Source organism: Agelaius tricolor, unplaced genomic scaffold (assembly GCF_023055355.1).
Source record: "Agelaius tricolor isolate 1412-34295 unplaced genomic scaffold, bAgeTri1.0.p SCAF_5, whole genome shotgun sequence".
In the NCBI taxonomy this organism is placed as follows: Eukaryota; Metazoa; Chordata; class Aves; order Passeriformes; family Icteridae; genus Agelaius; species Agelaius tricolor.
The window spans coordinates 33252607-33271770 of record NW_027269265.1 but is presented as its reverse complement, the minus strand read 5'-3'; the positions used below and the strand labels follow the sequence as shown (position 1 = coordinate 33271770).

At 41.6% G+C, this 19164-nt stretch overlaps 2 protein-coding genes across 6 annotated transcripts in view; both read right to left on the bottom strand.

Annotated features, from left to right (window-relative positions):
- Positions 1–13353, bottom strand: part of RAD51B (RAD51 paralog B) — a 397721-nt gene extending 384368 nt beyond the window's left edge. For all 3 annotated transcript variants that reach the window (XM_071427109.1, XM_071427111.1, XM_071427112.1), the window contains exon 1: positions 13219–13353. The gene's annotated coding sequence lies outside the window, so the exon portion shown is untranslated. The remainder of the gene's footprint in view (positions 1–13218) is intronic.
- The window catches only part of TMEM229B (transmembrane protein 229B), a 32365-nt gene that overhangs the window by 8389 nt on the left and 4812 nt on the right, over positions 1–19164 (bottom strand). Inside the window, exons 1-2 of one of the 3 annotated variants that reach the window (XM_071427121.1) lie at positions 13219–13357; positions 3631–3678 (exon numbers count right to left, since the gene is read on the bottom strand). The exons of 1 other annotated variant lie outside the window; for it this stretch is intronic. The gene's annotated coding sequence lies outside the window, so the exon portion shown is untranslated. Of the gene's footprint in view, positions 1–3630; positions 3679–13218; positions 13358–19164 lie in introns of those variants that run through there. One more of the 3 variants, XM_071427120.1, reaches the window with a different exon arrangement.

Sequence of the window (19164 nt, the reverse complement as noted above, 5' to 3'; positions counted from 1 at the left end):
TTATTTAGATGCTCTGGTTGAGTGTAATGAGACCCCCTCAAGAAACTCTGAATTAACTCTGAAGTGGTAATAAAAGAAAAACACAAACAAAAACCTCCATGAGACAATTCCCCTAATGAATTCTGAGTCTATGAATTCTGTCAGCTAATTGATCCACTGCAGGTAAACTTGAACTATTGCAGCATGTTTCATACTCATAATGCCTAGTTATTTCTGCAAGTTAAAAAGCTACAGCACAGTATTATTTTACAAATTAATATTTACTAATATTTAGTTCTATAACATGCATGTTTCATATTTCTAAGGAATGCCTTAGGGATCGATAACCCTATGTTATATATGATAATTACTCTTAAATTTGAAAAAGTGCTAAGGAGACACACACAGAGTAGGATACTTTAGTCTCTCCAAATGACAGGACCACAAGTAGTGGGCCAAGCTGAAGTAAAGGGTACTTTCCTCTCCCTGTCCATGAGCTGTACTGCTAATGTCCTCCTTCCTCACATCCTTACTACCCAAACAGTACTTATGTAAAAATTAATGTTTCTCGTTACTTTTTAATTCCTTTCATTGGACATCATTGTAGCCAGTCTGTTCTTTCTTCAGATTGGGAGAATCAGATGTACATCTGCTTTTCTGCTTTAGCAAGGATTACAGTAGATACGAGAACATGTTGGTGAAACTTGACGTGCATTTTTGGACAATACCTGTTTAACTGTAATTCTTCTTATTTTGCATTTTCCCTGTGAGTAAACACCTAACAAGCATACCTTTGCAACCATGGACAACATTGAATGAATTTGCTGCAAATCTGGCTTCAACATTTTCACAGAGGTATCACACACCATTAAGAAGTGAAGATTTACAGAACACTAGATGTGTACAGAACACTATGTACTAAATTTGGCCCCAAGACATTAGTTCATCAGTGTTTAAAGATTTATACAGCAAAGTCTTAGTGGTACTTATGTGCTGAAGTCATAACTCTGAGGAGATATTCATTCTTCAGGTAACTGAGAGCCTCAATTAACTGTGGCTCAGAAAATAGGATTTCAACTGTACTGAAGTGTGGAAGAGCTCCAGCAGATCGATTAATCAAGCCCTGCAATGAAGCTAAAAGCATGCCACAGATGTCTCCAAATACAGACTTCTCAGTGCTTTCAAAAAGGATCTGGAGCCCTTGGATTTTGGTCAGTTCTGAGTCATCTGTTTTTGCTGCTTTTTTCCATCAGGATGAACATTGTCTCCCTTCCACACATTGCGGGGTAAGAAAGCACAGTCTATTTCTTATCTGTGTTTTCCCCTCATTTTTGTCTCTAGCTCCTTTCCCATAGAAGGCACATCATTTCCCTGCCACTCCTTGTTTTCTTGTTCCTTTGCCGAGTTCACTTTGTACCTGCTGGCAGCCTCTGATCCCTATCTTTCAAATCTGGTCCAAAGGGAATTGGGATACAGTAAAAAACCATGACGCCAAAAGGAGATTAAATGAATCCAATTACCAGCCTAACCCAAAGGGATGGGGAAGTGCAGTTCTTAGTGGTAATGCCTGTGTGTGGGCTGCCCAGAAGGTAACATTTCACAACAGAAAGGAGAAAGGTAGGGATTTCTTGGGAAGGAGTGTAGAGGGAGGTTGACTTCTCAGAGGACAAAGAGAAAATATGAAGACATTGTTAAAAGAATAGCTTTCTGACTAAGGTGATCTCGTGAATTCCTGTAGAAGTGCAGCAAGTGAAGACTTTCCATGTCCTGCCGCACACATAGCAGGAAATGTTACATTACATGAACACACCTTAGCCCACAGTGACCACTCCAATTTGAGAACAGATTAAGGCAGTAGCTCTTTACTTACAGAGACCAATAGAAATGTTTTCTTTGTACCTGACAGAAGTTAAGACCCCCAAGAGTAATGCAAGTAGCAGACTTGAAAGTTACTATGAAAAATTACTGAATCCAAACTTGACATTTACAAGTATTGAGCCCAAATCTCCCCAGCATCTCCTTGAGGCAAGGTCATGTTCTTCTCCAAGCCTGTTGCTGTAAGGCTCTTGTGCATTACCTGTTACCATTCCCTGTTTGGAAAAGCTGCCCTGAGTTCCCAACATTTGCTGATACTACTTCTCAAAAGTAGTTCTCAAAAACACCCAGCAAGAGCCCAGGTGCCCCTGATGTGGCCCCAGTACAAAGCAGAGACTTGGATTCCAGGACTCTCCTGTAGGAGCAGGTAGAGCTTCCCATTAAAACTGAGGAGGAGGGAGCCAGCATTATGGGAAGTCTGTCCTCAAGGAGATGGCATGCTCAGGGAGCACAATCAGCTCTGAAAATCTTTATCAGCCATCCTTCAGTTTTGGGTGCTTAGTTGCTGGATTCACAGTTATCTTAACCTGGACAGTCGACTTCTTTCTCTGCAGTGAGAGCAGACCTGAGTTCCTAGAACCCAGTTTTCAAAAAGTGACACAGGTTCACACACCGTGACTTCAGGCCCAGGTCTGAGCACTTAAGAGCTCCCGATGGGCAACTGCCTGACTCGTAAGCTCCTCCAAGCTGGGCCCTTTCACATCAAACCGTGCATTCAAGTACAGTGCCAGGGAGATGGGTCATAAGGATGTCTCGTGAATCCTCAGACTAGACCTGATGCCACCTTGGTTCTTTTCCTACGGTTTCTGAGTTTCTTATTGCCTCTCTCCCATATCACAGAACACTAGACTGTTCTCTAGTTTGGACTGGACCATAGATATCCACTTTAAAGAAGGCAAATCAACCTGCTATATCTACATAAATTTGAATTCTATCTACAGCTGTATAGATATATAAAGATATAGAGACACCTGCATATATTGTCCTATTTTATTTGCTGATTTGTCCTCTTTTCCCCTCTACTTGAAGGGGATGGATCTTTTTCCTTAAAACTGCCTCTTCTGACTGTGTGCACTTTTGTGCTAAGGTGAGCTTTTACAAACAATACACTACTATTGGATTTATCATACCTTCAACCTAGCAATCATTTATCACAGCTTCACAGATCCTCTCTGAAAATAGATCTATTTAATATTATGTTTATACCCTTCTTCCACATTTCCTGTTGTGACTGCAGTGTGTCCAAATGACCGTGTCCTACTGAACAGTCTCCACAATAAAACCAACAGATTCATTGCTGAATACTGGAAAGAATTTTCAATCTGTATCTATTAGTCAACCTAAGTGTAACACTTTGGGTTCCTTAAGACAGAAAAGTCTGAATGTATGTGCAAAGGGCTGCTTCAGAATATTCTAAATGCCTGAAGTCTAGGAATTTACCTTTCACAGTACAGCAAGCCCAGATCATGAAATAAAGCAATACCATAGCTTCAGACTGCTTTACAGATGTATCAGTTTATGGTTGAGACCCAACTCACACCCCTTTTCTGAGATCCAGTCTACATATTCAGCCTTCTGAAATATTCTAAACATTTCTTGCAAATAGCAGCTAACATGTATCTGCTTCAGGATTCATGGAATGTAACTGCATTGTGTTACTACCACCAACACCTTAACACCTGAAAAAGGAATTAAGTGTCCACCTTAGAAAAGAAAATCCTTATGAACTGCTAACTCTAATCCTAAACTCAGCAAGGATGTAAAAATACTACTCACCTCTTCACTCAACTGTCAGTCAGCACAGAAGACATTTTCCATTCTCAGCTGCAGAAAGATGGTACAGGTGCAAAAGGTCAAAGCACAATGATAACAGGGGACTTGAATTTGAGTCCACACACACAGCTACTGCAGTAGAAGACAGAGCAATTTTCTTGCTTGTGTATTTGTATTTATTCAGTTTTACATGCTTCAGAAAAGAAAATTTTCCAAAACACACACAGCTCTTTGTACATATTAATTTAATTCCCAGTGACTGGCAATACATTCTCATAATTGAAACATAGGCACTAACTGGCCAAGATCCTGGGCCATCCCAGAAGGGAGACAAGATAACAATGTATTCTTTTACTTGCCTCTGGAAGATGCTCTTTCCAGAATAGAAAACTCATGTTGATGCATAATGCAGAAAGTTCATGTTCTCACTATCAGAGCTTCTCTTTCCTTTACAAAAGCACTGATGTTTCTCTGGACAATCCAGACAGTACCTTTCACTGACCCTGAATTCCCTTTACAAAAGTATTTGTGATGGTCATGCAGGTGACTTAGGAACACGTGAAGACACAAGTGTGAAGAAGGAGGAGTTGGTGGCCCAGTGTCTCCATCCAGCAGGGGTTGTGATGCACAATCTTTCCCCACTGCAGGCTCCACAAGAAAATGTTCATGGCAGGAAGGATAAGCTACTGCAGATCCAGACTATGTTTTCAGTAACTTTGATCTTACTGCTTTGGTCAGATCAGAGACAGAAACATGATACTCAACTTCAAACAGCTCCAAGCCCAAAGATGGCTTGAGTGTCTGTAATTTACTGGCCCACTTCCACCTCCCTCTCAGTATCAGCTGACTCAGAAAAACCTATCACCTCTCCTTAGAAAAGGGAATATTGAGCTGAACAGACTTCACCTGGTTTCCAGAAGAGGCTTATTTTTGAAGTCTCATGGCAGCCTAGTAGCTGAATGCTATCAAACACAGGATACCCTCAGCTGAAACACTTAAAGAGCCATTTACACCAGATGGGAGCATGTAAAAGGAAATGCTAAGACCACAACTTCCCAGCCATGAGGTTCAGTTCATTCTTAACACCTCCTATACTTAGTTTCTCTTTTTGCCAAGTACCGAGCTTCCACTAATTTCTGTCAGCTTGTCGGAGGACATTTATTGCACTCTGCACCTGGTTGGAAAGACTCATTTTCCCCATAGGGCATGTCAAGTACAACCAGAAAAGAAAACAACTATGGCTGTGTCATTCTCTGCAGCATGGAGGCAAACCTGCCATCCTGGAGTCTCATCCACAGTAGAGGCTTTTCAATGGATGGATAATTTAACTGGCTTCCTTCCACTGAACTGTAACCTAAGGCTTTACCTAGCTAACATGTAATTGTGCTTTTGCATTTAGACAGGGGAGACAAGAATAAGAGAATCTCAGAATAGTTTGGGTTGGGAGGGACCCCAAAGATCAATCCAGTTCCAACCAGCCTGCCATGGGCAGGGACACCTTCCTCTGGACCAGGTTGCTCAGGGCCCCATCCAACCTGGCCTTGAATGCTTCGAGGGATGGAGCATCCACAAATTCTCTGGGAAACCTGCTCCAGTGCCTCACCAGCCCTCACAGTAAAAAAGTTCTTTCTAATATCCAGTCTTAACTTACTCTCTTTCAATTTAAAGCCATCACTCCTTGGCCTATCACTAAATGCCCTTGTAAAAGTTCCCTGTCCCACTCTCTTGTAGCCCTCTTTAGGTACTACAAGGTGCTGTAAGGTTTCCCTCTCAGAAACTTCTGTTGCCCGGGCTGAACACCCCGGCTGTCTTAGTCTGTCTGCACAGGATAGGTGCTTCAGCCCTCTAATCAACTTGGTGGTCTTCCCTGGACTCATTCCAACAGCTTGATGTCCTTCCTGTGCTGGGACCCCAGAGCTGGATGCAGCACTCCAAGCAGAGTCTTAGGAGGGCAGAGGGTCCCAGCTCAGACCCCTGAGGAACACCATTTGTTCCTTGACATCCATTGGGACTCTGAGCTATTTGACCACTATCCTTTGGATGCAACAGTCCAAACAATTCCTTATCCACTGAACAAATCCATGTCTTGCCAATTTAGAGATAAGGATGTTGTGGGGAGACCATGTCAAAGGCTTTACAGAAGTCCAAACAAATTACACTTGCACCCTTCCACTGATGGAGTCAGTCCATCACAGAAAGCCACTGGGTTGATCAGCCAGAACTTGCCCTTGGTGAAGCTGAGCTGGCTGTCCTGAATCACACAAGCATGTCCTTCCCCATTAATGACTGGCCACAGAGTTCCCAAACTGGCAGAGCTTTCCCAGGGTCACACTATTTTCTGCCCAGATCTTCATTTGTGGTGCCCTTAATACCCAAATTAAGTTTTCAGCTTTCATTCTACCATCTCAAGAAAAGTTTAAAGATAACAACCAAACAACTGGTTGTTATTTTAGGAGGCATTGCTATTTAGCAGTTGTTATTTAAGCAGTGAGGAACTGATACCTCCTTTGAGCAGACACTGAGCTCTCACTGACCAAAATGCACTTCTGACAGTAACTTGTTTGTTCACCTCCAGTAATCTGCATTACACCATTACTGCACCATGATACCATTCTAACAAATTAATTATTTGCGTGATATGGTTTTACTAAATTTTGGATTTTGTATAAACATTTCATACACACATGCATACAGAGGTGCAAATTAATGAATGAATTTCAGGCACTTAACAAAGGTACCTTACAAGCTTTTTTTCCCTACAGGTTCCCATTTGTAGTTAGTAGAGCCTGTGAAGGCAGCTAGAGATGGGCACATTCTGAAGACAAAAGTGGAGTTTGATCGTTGCTGATGCTATCTTTCCTACATCTTTCCAGCACCTACTAAGAGGTGCTTAAAGCATATACAACACTGATTTATTCACCTCTGTGAAATACTTTAGGTTATATAGGGTAATTTCAGGTCTTATCACACAAGATTTTTTTCTTTATCTTGCTTTCCATTCTGGGCAACAATAGGCACATCGTGCCTCTGGGCAAAATGCCAGTTTAACAATGATGCCATTTCTCATCTGTGTGTTGGGAACTGACTTGTATTAAGACTAGAAAAGAATTTCTCAGTTTTAAGTAAAATGGTTTGATACTGCTCACACTGGCTACCAAAAATAACCCTCTTCAAAAGTCCCAAATCTTAAATTCCTTTTAAACCATCTTTAAAATCTGGAGCATCAGGTGGCCCATAGCAAATAGAAGCAGAGAGGCACCATATGTTTTCTTGTCCATGTTTATGTAAGATGCTTAGGAGTTGTCATTTTCGTGCCTGTATTTTGCATCCACTATTGGCAGTCCTGAAGACACACTGGTCAGCTATCCATTCTTTTTTATCCATTCCTGCAGCATATCAGGACTTCTATGACAATCACTAGATATTAAGTAATACACTCTTGGTAGAAGGAGAAAGAATGTAAGTTTTTGTCTCCTGCTAAAACAACATAAATATCATTCCATAATATAACTAGTCTTGATACATGCAACAACAAACTCATCACATTACACATAGACCAAACAGCACTATCTGCACAACAGTTCATAGCAATGTCAAGGTGTTCGAAGTATTAACATTTTCAAGTGTGCTTGCTTTGCATAGGCTCGTACAAACTTAGAAGCCAGATTACACTGCAGCTAAGCAACTTGCTTCACTTATCTTCACTGTCTCTGACAGTTCCCACATCTGTAAAGATATGCAAACTTAAATATTATATATGCAAAGTGAACTTTTAAATAAATGTGCCTCAGCCAAGGCAGTGCTGCATGCATGGCACACAATGTATGTCTGTGCCTAAAAAGAAATGGAGGGTGACTTTTCACATCCCATGCTGATAGTAGGTTTCTTGGGTATTTCCTATATCTAAGTCTGAATCACCTGCATTTAGATACTCTGCAGCACAGTACAAGATGCAAAGTTTTGCACTGCACTCACAACATTGACAGATTCTCCTTCCTTCTCCTGCTGAGTTTACAATGACCAGTATATAAAGGAATAAGGAGCATCTTCTTATGCATGGAAGCAGCCCCCATTTAGCAGCCTTCTCTCACATTTTCCCTAGTACAGCCACAGCACATAAAAAGTTCCAGAAGTCTGGCCAAGAGCAGACCGGACATCAGAAGATGCTGACAAAAAGTGAAGCTCTTCTACAGAGCTGCATAAAGGCTCAGCAGTCAAAAAGCAGGGAATCTTAGAGATCTGCTCCAACTTTCATCCTGGGAGTACTAAAACTAAAATATCCACTAGACTACAGTAGCTCTCACAAAGCAATTCTAAAAGGCATTGAGACCGATAGATAATACAAAGAATAAAAATTTTCAGTTCCCCCAAAGTTGCTAGATGGAACTTAAAGACTAACTAGCAAGAAAAGATGAAAGAATGTAAAAGTATGCACACAGGATGATAAATGTAGCTGGAACCAGTGGATAAATAAAAATTAGGAATATACATGGGGTTTTGGCAAGTTATGTAACAAGAAGGAACATGCATGCCGAAAGAAAAGTTCAAGGAATGGTCATATTGGGGCATTCAGTAACTACAACCAGAGATCCCTTTAGATGACCCTCCAGGATCATAAAAGGTCTTCCAGTTGGAGGCAGAGGAATGCAAATTAGTTCTAGGGTAAGTAAGTGATGTTTATGTATTAGTTAGGAAGTAATTGTAATGAATGTATAATCATGACAGAATAAATATCCTGCGGTAAAGTTTCATGACACGCATTCAATTAGAGGAGATATCCTCCTAAAGTGTCCAGCACTGTAGTAAAGAATACCTGCTTTCTAATATTTCAAATTGTGTTAGAAAGTTTACTTTCTGTCGGATTTTGGTATCACTACAACAAGGAAGTGAAGCAAGTAGAAGACAGGACTCAGATGGAGAAGCAAAAGGACTTTCCTAAGACAGTGCCAAGGTGGCTACATAAATGGGGTCGTTGAGCAGCTGTGCTGCCTCATGAAGAAATATGCAAACTGATGCAAGTCTTGTAATGAACTATGCTGGCCCTAAGAGAGGCACGAGGGGCAAATAGTGCAGTGAACTAACACAGGACTGATGAAACCTCTGCTTTATTACTAGGTTTGCCATGATCTGCAATGTGACCTTGGACATGTCACTCCACCTCTCAGTGCTTCTGACTGCCATCTGGCTGATTAGGCTAAACTGTTTGGTGTGAAGGCTGCATCTAATTATAGATTGGGCTGTCAGGTAGCACAAATAGTTACCTATACTGACAAAAGTCATCAGAAAAACTGAAATACAAAGAGCAACTGCATCCAGTCACTTGCAGAAGTACCAAATTAAGGTGCAGTCAAAAAAGCTGCACAACTAGGCTTCTCTTAGCACCAGTCTCATTTGCTCAGTCATCTGTGTCACATGGATTCCCAAGTTTACCAAAATATTTCTTTCAGGGACCCTGAAGGTGCATCTTTAAGTCAGATACAAGCATTTGTATTTAACAGCATATTCAATAAGCTTCTTTGTACAGGACTTCAGAGTGAGTAATTAAAGGAAACATTTCTGCAGTAGAGTTTCTCATTAGCAACCTAATTAGCCTTCTGAAAATAATTAACATTCCTTTCTATAAAGGGAACAGACGACCCATTACATCCCTTAGACAAGCAAAACAAATGCTGAAGGTAAGGAAGATTTGTTCAGGGAGACAGCAAGAAAGCATTCAGCAGCAGTACAAGTAAAAAAGAAAAAGATGAGACACAAATGCCTGTGAACCACGAAGACTGGACAATGCAAGTCTGTGTGCAACACTAGTATGTGTATAACTGCCTGATGTGTGCATGCAACATTCACATCGAGCATTTTCCTTCCCCTGCCTCTAGGACCTACTGGTAATCTCATCACTGAGATGCTGAAAAATTCCACCTACAACGTGTTTTGAAAGCCAGAATTAATCATCCATTCACAGTCAGAAACAGCTCTCTCCACAGGCAAAAATTCCCCAACGATCATGTATTTTGACTATTAAAACACTCCCAAAATGCCCATTAAAATAAAGCATGATGTAATGTCATATACAGGGACAAGTGAATTGATGTCTATAAAGTTCACCTGTCAGGTTTCACAGGGTGATGTTTGACCAGTTATCATGCCCCAAAAGAGTTACACACACATTTCCTGACCAGTGCATGTTTGATATCAGTGTGGCTGGAGAGTCACAGGCACCAGTGCGGTGGGATGTGTGCGTATATACCGATGACAGAAAGCAAAGGACAGAGGTCAGTATACCCCTGCCTGGCGCAGCAAGAACTGTGGTATCAATATAGTTGAATGCAGAACAACAGATAAAGGAGAAATGAGCTGAGCTTCTAAACATCCACATATTCAGGTAACACAGCAAATGAAAAATTCATGAAAATGCAGCTGCATTTTCAGCCAGTTCCATGTTGGATACATACTTACATTTCCCTGGCAGGAAAGCTGAACACTCATAGCTTTCAAGTGTGATTGCAGTGAGGGCAAAGCTCAGCTGCACAAAAGCTTCCATAGCTACATCACTATGGAAACCACAAATCCATTGCAAGCTCTGTTTGTCTACTTCTTTCACTGATGAAAACAAACAAAGAAAAGGTATGCTTCCAGTTTGTCGCCTTTTTACTTTGGTCAAGACCATAGGACGGCAAACACATTTTACCTTCTACAGAAGCAACCCTTTCTTCCTTGACAGCTCTCTTTGTGAAACCAACTCAGTCTCTCAACCCAGCAGGGCAGTCATTCCCCTCAGCATGCTTCCACCACTTTTTTTAGTGAGGACTCTTCAAATGCGGTCTGGGATTTTATCTTAGCCTCCCGAGTTTCCCTCAGCATCTGGACTAGAACAACTCCAAAGGTGACTCACTCTAGGGCATATCCAGCTGGCTGACATAACGAGAAGCTGAAAACTGCTCTGAACACAAGCTACGGTGTCTTGTTTTGACAGAAGCAACATTTCCTTCCTTTCCAAGAAACTCTTTAGGAACATTTGAAGTGCTCTCAAAATGCAGTAGGGCACATTACAAGATAGCTGTAAATGCAAAGGTTGAACTTCTGTTTTAAGAAGATCATAATTTCTACAGCTGTTGCTAGTTACAGGTAGCTTTTCCCACACTAAAAATCAGAATACATCTCATCAAAAGCCTAATAGCTAAGAGCAACTCTGAGAGATGCAGAAGGAAAATGGGGGAAAATGCTAAAGAATCTGTAATATGGCATGGACAGTGCAGCCTGGGCATGCAAAATGGCTTGAAAGAATCCTCATGCCAACCAGTGGGAAGGAAAAGCAAAAAAAATAGTTAAAAACCCTCTTCATCTAAGTATGTGCATTCTGTGCTGAAGAACAGCCTCTGAACAAACCTTCAGCAACACCTTCTCTCACAGTGGGCACTTCTTACCTGAGCCCACAGCAGTTCATGGAAGAGATAGAGGAGAATTGAGCCTCTGCAGCTCTGTAAATCTTTGAATGCCTCTCAAATTCAACTGCCAGCTGACAACCATTACATAGACAAATGCCTACTAGTAAATTAGTTGAGAAAAACTATGTGTTACAGATGTTCCCAAACAGCCATTTAAATACACTCATCTTCACTAGAGCACTCTGCATGAGCAGAGAAATCCTGCCTGTGCTCAAGGAACTTTTAACAGAGAATACTTAGGCTTCTCAGCAAGACGGAGCTAGGAACAAACGGACATAGTCTAAATTTTCTTACAAAAACCAAAGCAATGCTACACAAAAGATGTGGCTCTCTCACCTCCCTTTTGCAAAAGAGGACAGAGCAGCCAAGGCTTCCATCTTGCTCCTAACTCATTGCCCTCACCTCAGAGACAATTCCAAGCTGGCATTACCAGATGTGTTCCTACCAACAGCCCATGGAATGATAAGAGGTTACTTTTGTGCCCTCAAGGATGTGACAACAATGCCCACACCAGCTTAATGAAGGACAAGCTCAAGAGTGGTGATGACAGTACGCAGGGTCTTGTCCCCATGGCTTTGAAAGCAGATCTGTCTGCATCTCCAACAGACAGCATCCTGAACAGCCTGAGTAGATGGAACCTACAGGAGGCATTGGAGCAATGAATAATTCATAGTCTTGTTCTGCTGCCAATGGATCTATGTTTTCTTGTGCCCACGTGGTGCTCGGTTTTTGTTTTAACAGTAATAGGAGACTTCTGCACTACATTTGATGGTTCTTGAGGCCAGCAAGAAGTAGCATTTGCTCTACTCACAGCAATAGTACCACACACCAGAGCACTTGCCTGACACAGCTTTCTTCAGAAATACTCATGGCTGCATCACTGACATAACAGCTGGACTCATACAAAGCTCATTCCATCACCAGCTGCCTTCTCAGGAAGCTGCTGACACTTGCTTTGTTATAACATTGTAGCACTGGTCTGGACTTTGCCACTCAAAAGATGACACTTGGTGACCAACTGAAGCCCTATAGTCAGCTACACAATGGGTAGCACAATCACAGCTGGAGCTCTAGGCAGGAGCTGACCCTGCTTATCCACACTGTTAGCACTGCCACAATTAAGTCTTCTGCTTTCCTTCAGCAGCTGACTGGGTCTGTTTCCCAGTCTCAGAGAGGATCAGGGGTCTATCAGCAAGAATACCCAGAAGAGTGGGACAACAGAAAAGCCCAACACAGGATCTCCTGGGCACTACAACTAGGAGAGGGTAATGAGACACCTGAAACAGGACAGACTGAGGGATGACCATGCTACATGTATCTGAAGTTTATACATGCAGCATGCAGATATTCAAAGTGAGTTCCCAGCTAGAAATAAAGTACTGTGAACAACCTACCCAGGAAAGCTGATCCACAATACGCAAAACAATATTGTAGCCTGAACTATGCCACATACTGCTGACACAAAGAGCCTGTCAAAAATGCTGCAGGGTCTGGAAATTGTTCTGGTCCCACAATGTCCACCCCACTAACCAGAATCAATATTAAGTTTTGCTCTGGGATATAAATCATCCTTCCAAATTGATAGCATTTTACATGTACTACGTCGAAGTGTAACTGACTGCCACAGCATACAGGAGAGTGGCAAGATGAGGCTAAGAAGATTAGTAGAGTAACACACTGGTGAATCAGGTGCAGAGACTGCAGTGCTTGTTAGGGCCAGGAATAGACTCCTCATCATCCAACTCACACCTGTGCTTTCACAGGAGAGAGCAACCCTCTGTTCTTTACCTACTGCTCTGGTTTAGCTCAGAGAAACTGTTCCACTGTCCTGATTGTTTTAACTGCCTAAGGCTATCAGAGTGTGAGGTTTTAAAGAGACAATAATACTGAAAAGTTTGGCTGTATAAATTACAAGCAATCAGAATGATGTGACTCACAGCAGACAGAAATCAAAGGTGATGTGTGCAAATGGCAATCTTACACCTCCAGAAAACAACTTGGGGTTTAAACCAATGGAAATAACTTTGCACTCTACATATTTAAATTTCAAAGGTCCCATCTACAATGCAGTCAGCTCTGTACTCAGACAACTGCTCTGTTTTTCTGGTCTACAAGTGCAGTCCCACCACTTTTAGCCTCCAGACCTTACCTTTTCCGGGGAGGGATCCTGGAGCTCTCCCACTCTTTGGCTAGCTCCTAATTCACAACATCCGCAGGTAGACTAGGCTGCCTCCAGCAAGTCCAAGGGGTTTCAGACGCCAGTCGTTTTCAGCCCAGGTGTGTGTGACCAACAGTTAACACAGCAACCAGACAGCCTTCCTAAACCAAAGAAGTACATTTTAATCTTAATGCAGCACAGTGCAAGAGAGGTTTTAAACACAGAACGAGCCATGTGTATGGATAGCTTAGCTCCAGTACATTGGGCCCTGGAAGACCTGACTTCTTCAGAGCCCCCACACAGCACCTGTACCTGCCCCTTGCCCACGGCAGCACCCTGACAGCTGCCTCTCCTTGGGTGAGGCTGAGCCTTTCTGCTCTCTACTGTCCTTCTGGATCTCAGCCACAGCAAACACACAGAGCAACTGCAATAGAGTCAGTGACCAAAGGTTCACTGCTACCGTTTCAGCCAAGGTCTCAGTTAACCCTTGGAGGGCCTGCCAGAAATTGCTTTACTTCTATTTTCCCCATCAATGTCTCAATTTTTTAAGCAAGCTTCACTGCTGACACCTTTCCACCCCCGTCCTATCTCTCCTAATATTGCCTCCTTATCTTCCCAGATCTCCTCTCATCCTCACTTCTCCAATCATCACACTTTTCTTCACCCTTCCCCATTCAGGACAGAGTGTGGACTTCATGTAAACAGGCCCTTCCCAGTGCCACCCACCCAGCACCCTAACCTGTTCCTAACCTGTTGCCAGAGGGGCACTGGCCTCTCTGCTCCAGTGATCTGACTGCCTTTCACCTCCATGTTGGGCTCAAGCAGCACAGCTGCATGGTCCAAGCCAGTCGAACCCATGAGCTGGGGCTCTCCTCTTCAAATGCTGACATTTGGGATGCCACATTCCTGATTTTCACAGAAGTCATGCCTCGAGGTGACAGCTTCAACACACAAGTATCCAACACCTTATTTATATCAGCCTCACAGATCTTACAATCCAAGGGTTTGTCTATACATAGCATTTTTCTGGATTAATTGCATATGAAGAAGTTAAAGCAAGGACATTTATGTGTCAGACTGTATAACAAATGAGTTCTTCATGTTATCCTAATGAAGCTCAGCATTTCTGTGCACCAAAATCCAAGAGGAATTCGAGAGACCTGTTTTCCTTAATAAACAAAACAAACCTACGCTGTTTTTATTTAGATGACACTGAACTGCAAAACCACTCCAATTAAAAATGCAGATTAAATAAGTAATCCTCCCCCCAAAAAATCTTCCCAATGAGATTAATGTAGCAATGAATAGCATAAACCCACTAATTAAGTCAATGCAATATGGGTATTATTGAGACACATCTAGAACCTTCTGCCTATGCCCTGAAGCTTGCATCTACTTTGGAGTCTCTCTTATAATGAGAAATAGTTGCTATTTTACCAGCTACATATTTATATATCAGACTGGGAAAGAACTTTTTTGTTGTCTAGCTCTGGTATAAATTGTTGCTGCATCAATGTTCCTAAAAATTATTTGCACAGAATCCATTTTCCTTATATGAATTTTGCCACTGTTGGATATTTGCCACAGATTTCTACTGAACTATTTATCAGACACATGCAAACAAAATTTCAAAAGGCATTTCACTAGAATCACAAAAACACTGAGAATGCTTTTTACATAGTCAGATGCACTTGTCTATAATTTTATATGTAAAAGACTGAGGAACAAAATCATACAAAATAAGCAACTGCAACACACTTCCAACTCCTTAAATGCAGAAACATGAATACTACAAAAGGCTTCAAGTCAACCTAACTTTAGAACAACACAGTCCTTCTCAGTCCATCCCTTACCCTGGAACCAGCACTCAGGCCACCCATGGGGCTTCACCTGGAGTCAGACCAAGGAACTTATCAGCCCTCTGAATGCTACCCCATGCTACCTAAAGCTTGCTAAGTTTTCAGCTGTATCATTATCTCACAGATTTGGCTCACAGCACCCAGCCTAGCAGGAAGAAGCTCCCTTTTCACAAAATACTGCATGACTTTGAACTCAGAGTGCTGGAGAAACCATACCTTTGGTTACAAATGTATCTACACTTGAAAAAAAACCACTCATTGAAGAAAACCTCCATTAGTAAAGACTATGTCATAAAACACGTGAGCAGAGCAGTAGAGCTGAAGATTTGATCTTAAGGCTCACATGATTAATACAAAGCTTAAACTGTTCAGAAAAGGTGATTTGTTTTTTGTTTGGTATATAAATGGACTTTCTGTGTCAAAATACTAATGATTCAAAATGTGTAGTGTTTGTAGTAAGGGAAAATCAAACAAAAAACCAGACAGAATAGTGTGAACATGCACTTGCATATACAAAAATAGTTAAAAACTAAAATCGTAGACTTCCCAAAACAGCACTTCCTGCTCTGGCTGTTCCTCTGACACAAACATTCCTGGTGTCAGCAGGTTGGAGACTATACATGAGCATAATCTAGCAGAACTGCTCATCAAGTGAGAATACAAAGAAAAGCAAACAAAAAAGAAAGCAAATTCCTGACTGGAAAGTGATTAGTTGAGCGTTCCTTCAACTGTCTCTTTTAGTATTTACATCCCTTTGTTATTTCTACAATTCTCTACAAAGAGAGCTAAGGCCAATGCAACTAACCGGTGATAAGTTGTGCAACAGAAAGATCAAGTCACAACATTGCTCCGTGACTTATCTGGGATTCTCCTGAGAAGAAAGTGCCAATTTGGAAACAGAAAGTGAGTCTGTGTGTTCTCAGAAACTCCCCCTGTTTTGGCAGGACTTACACAGAGGATGATGCAGATTTCCCTTTTAACTGAAGTCCCACCATGTCTCTTGATGAGGACTTCTGAACCTCTTCCTACACTGGACTGAAATACTGCAGAGGGACACGTAGGACACCGTCCCTCATCTCCTGAAATGCAAATGCCTTTTGCTCCTTCTGGAACAACAGAAATGTAATTGGAAAACCTACTCCGTAAAGCAACAACTTGCACTTACCCAAGGAAAACAAGTGATTTCAAGGTTATGAGCATCCTTTCCCAGATATATCTAGGTGGGTGCCCTATCTCTACTGAAAACTTCTGTCAAAGCCCTGAGAAGCACATTAGACCTCTGGAGTTTCAGATTTCTTCTAAAAGCCATGCCACCACCCAACAGCTGAAGAGGCTTGGCCAGATGCCTGCATCCCCACACAACTACAGTCTCTGCAAATGCTTCTGTGGCTATTTATTGCCAAAACCAAAAATGCATTTAAATAACTTCCAAAAGTCTTTATTTTTTGCTGTTGTTATCTTGCAATATCTTTGAAAAATAAATTAAACTCAGGTTTCGAACAAACACACAACTGAATTCCCTCATGCTGTCTTCCATTATTAGAATATCACTTTTTCCTCTGTGTACACTCATCCCTTCTTATGTTCCTTCCATTCTGCTTCTGCTAAGGCAATGGAAACGAACCAGCTGGATTTACATTCATATTTTCATGAATTACCCTGGCTCTCAATAGTTTTGAGCCATGGGGCCACCATGAGTGTTTTGATACTTATCACAGTTTGCAATGCATTTCTGTCATCTACCTTTTTACAAAAATCTCTCACCCATTTTCTGAATTTTCACGGTCCCCAAGGATGAACTCTGACCTACTTGTTGTAAGCTGTTGAACCATCAAACACTCACAGACCCACTGCAGGGAATGGTTATTTACTCATATATGCTCACATATCATTCATTATCTTTGAGAGCTCATCTAATTTCCTTGTTGATTTTGTTGATTTCAGGTTTGGTGAATGCTTTTCTCTAAAACTGGGGTCAAATCTGACCTCACCATGTGGCAGATTAAGCAGCAGAGGAGTTAAAAAGGAGCAACTCTTACAAAACTCCACCTACACTTTCTTTATGAAGAAGTACAGCACCCATGTTATATCATGAAAGCACACTCACTGGCGTTTTGGTAATTGAAGGCAGGGTACTGTTGCCTGGCAACTTATCTGATTACCATTTTTTCAAGTATCACATGCACACTTCGATATGTTGCATAATAATGTCTCACTTTTATGCAGCCTAACCCAATGGGAAAAAAAAGAGGGGGATGGGGGCAGGAAAGCTACAAAAATTCATGTCTTTCTTTTCTGGAAAAAAAGTACAAGATAGTAGCTCAAAAGCAGGTTGAAACATTAGTATTCCTGAATTTTATTCCTGCTTTTCCTGGCTTGCTGAATGTGCTTATACAAGCATTTTACTTTATCTACTTGTCTGCAAAATGACACTAATAATACCAGCCTCACAGAGACACACTGAAAATTCATTAAGAACTGAGAGATTCTCAAATGAAAGATGCAGTGGAAGTGCTGGTGTTTGCACTTACAGCTTTTTAGTACTCCAAACGTTGCTATGCCATGGTCCTTAAGCATAGCAAATGTTCATCATTGTCATGACATTGTCCAGTCCTTGTTTCTCAAACCAAGGAAACTATATTTCTGGCATCAGAATGGGACATTTTCCCACTTTCTATGTCTGATACGAACTGGGGAAAGAAAAAATAGAACAAAAAACCTACTCCCACTGCCCCACACACAAGGCAGCATACCCCAACTTGGAGTAACTATCTAAGAGAAGGACATGGATTCTAGAAGTTGACCTTTTGCACATCCACAATTTATAAGGCAACATAATATGACATAATGAATTGCCTTCTTTCTATATGCACCTTAGTATTCCACTGCACAGGAAATGGCTTAGCTACCCAGGGCACTCCTAATACCATGCTAACCTCTATCAGCTCAAGTGGCTGAGGCTGATGGTTTGGAAAGTATCTCATCTCCATGGTAAAGTATTAAGCAGCAAAGGAAAACCAAAAGCAACAGCAGCCAAGCTCAATATTGCTAAGGAATCATTACATTACCTTCACAGCAGCTTTTCTCTCCGTAGTTAGACATTCAAGCATTTTTATAAAATGTGTCCTACATCCTGAAGCTCCTGTACAAGTCCACTTCCAATTAAAAGCTTAATTGTGAGGTATGTCTTAGAAAGAACTGCTGGATCAAAATAAATCAAATCACATGGTATCTACTGTACCATTACGGGAAACTATGCACAGCTTAAAAACAACAGAAATTACAAAAGTAAATAACTCTTCTTCTAGAACTTACTAGAAGCATCCTTACCCTAAGCCTCTGCTGACACAAAATACAAAGAAAACACGTGACTCAAAGTGTCCCATGGGTTAAGCAAGTCTGGCTTTGCTAGGTCAGTTAGCAGGAGAGGAAACAGCCAAATCCACTGCTACCATCAGGAACACTGTCGCAAGCAGAGAGGAATGACTACCTAGAGCTCTGCATAGACACAGCCGTAGCCTAGATTTCTCAGTCCAGATTAGGCTGGTGGAGCCAAATGATTTAGATCATGATCTGTGCATGCATTCTGGATGAAAGGAATAAAAACAAAACAGACTCCCCATCCCCAGAAGGCACTTGGCAGTACATACAGCACTATGCTAGAGCTACCCATACTAAAGACAGAGCTCCCCCCCTCCAGAAGTACTTCATCATGCTCCCAGCAGAATCATGAAAACAGGACAGAGAGGTGCTCCACAGAAGTTCTTCATAAAGACTACATCCAATAAATGGCACATCTGAGAGCAAAGACCCAGCAAGGAAGAAGTGAAACAGCAGCTTCACCATGCTATGCTATCAACACTCACCTAGTGACTACTAATGCTTGTATCTTATGCAATGAAAGCAAGACAGCATTTGTAGTAGGGAAGATTCCCTCAGTCATTTAATCCAGCTTTGACACAAGCATGTGAGGGCAGGGGAGTTTCAAAATAAGGTTGTGGTGAGCACTGACACCAACAAAAATCCAGAACAAAAGAAAGGGTCACATAAAACACTTCCCTCTTCTATGCAATGATTA